This window comes from Chrysochloris asiatica, unplaced genomic scaffold (genome assembly GCF_000296735.1).
Source record: "Chrysochloris asiatica unplaced genomic scaffold, ChrAsi1.0 scaffold00119, whole genome shotgun sequence".
In the NCBI taxonomy this organism is placed as follows: Eukaryota; Metazoa; Chordata; class Mammalia; order Afrosoricida; family Chrysochloridae; genus Chrysochloris; species Chrysochloris asiatica.
Window position 1 is genome coordinate 5,001,316 of NW_006408637.1, and position 1,825 is coordinate 5,003,140.

Sequence of the window (1,825 nt, forward strand, 5' to 3'; positions counted from 1 at the left end):
AAAGAATCAACGGGACAAGAAGCTGGTTCTCTGAAAGGATTAACAAAATTGACAAATTGACAGACAATTGGCAAACCTAACAAAAGACAAGAGGGTAAAGACACAAACAACATGTATTTGAAACCACATGGGCGATGTCACAACGGAACTAAACGAAATCAAAAGGATAATAACAGAATACTATAAAGAATTGTACTCCAACAAACTTAGAAGAGATGGATACAGTTTTAGATAAACGCAACCTACCTAAACTTACAGACAGTGATGTAGAAAACCTGAACAGACCCATAACAAAAGAAGAAATTGATCAGGTCATCAAAAAACTCCCAACGAAAAGAAGTCCAGGCCCAGACAGCGTCACTGGTGAGTTCTACCAAGCATTCAGGGAAGACCTATCACCAATTCTGCTCAAATTATTCCAGAATATAGAAGAGGGCGATAAACTTCCTAATACTTTTTATGAAGCAAGCATAACCCTCATACCAAAACTAGGGAAGGACATCACTAAGAGAGAAAACTACAGACCAATATCCCTCATGATCACAGATGCAAAAATTCTCAACAAAATCCTCATCAATAGAATCCAGCAGCACACCAAAAATATAATACATCAAGACTAAGTGAGTTTCCTAAAAGGGATGCAAGGATGGTTCAACAACTGAAAACCAATCAATGTAATCCTCCACATAAATAACAAAAAGGAAAAGAACCACATGATCATATCAATTGATGCAGAAAAGGCATCTGACAAAATACCACATCCATTCCTGATAAAAACACTCAATAAAGTAGGAATTGAGGGGAAATATCTCAAAATAATCAAGAGCATTTATACAAAACCAACAGCCTATATCACTCTTAATGGATACAAACTGAAAGCCTTCCCTCTGCGAACAGGAACCAGACAAGGATGCCCTTTGTCACCAGTCCTATTCAAAATTGTTTTGGAAGTATTAGCCAGAGCTATACGGCAAGATAAAGAAATTAAAGGCATCCAAAGTGGCAAAGAGAAAATAAAACTTCCTCTATTTACAGATGATATGATCCTATACATAGAAAACCCCAAAAACTCAGTTAAAAAGCTACTACACATCATTGGAAGATTCAGCAAAGTGGCAGGGTATAAGACCACCATACAAAAATCAGTTAGATTCCTCTATAGTAACAATGACAGTACTCGTTGTTACTATAGAGGAATCCAACTGATTTTTGGCAAACAATACCGTTTACAATAGCCACCCAAAGCTTTATATGGAAAGGAAAGAGACCCTGGATAAGCATAGAGCTGCTTAAGCAGAACAAGGTTGAGGGCCTCTCACTCCCTGATTTCAAAATTTACTACATGGCTACAGTAATCAAAACAGCCTGGTACTGGTACAATGAAAGATACATTGATTAAAGAAACAATTGAGAATACAGAAATTAACCCATCCACATATAGCCAACTGATTTTTGACAAAGTGCCTGGGGAGCAGACAGTCTCTTTAACAGATAGTGCTGGCAGAACTGGAAAGTGATATGCAAAAGATTGAAACAAGACCTTTACCTCACGCCCTATACAAAAACAAACTCAGCATGGATTAACAACCTAAATGTAAATCCCAAAATTAAGAAGGTCATCAATGAAAAAATAGGGACAAATGTGACGGCTCTAATTCAGGGCATACACAGACAACCAAATATTTTGAAAATTACACTAACAAATCTAGACAAAATAGATGATTGGGACATACTAAAAATTAAAAACATATGTGCATCAAAAGACTTCACCAAAAGAGTGAAAAGGGAAACCACAGAATGGGAAAAAATCTTTTGCAACGACACA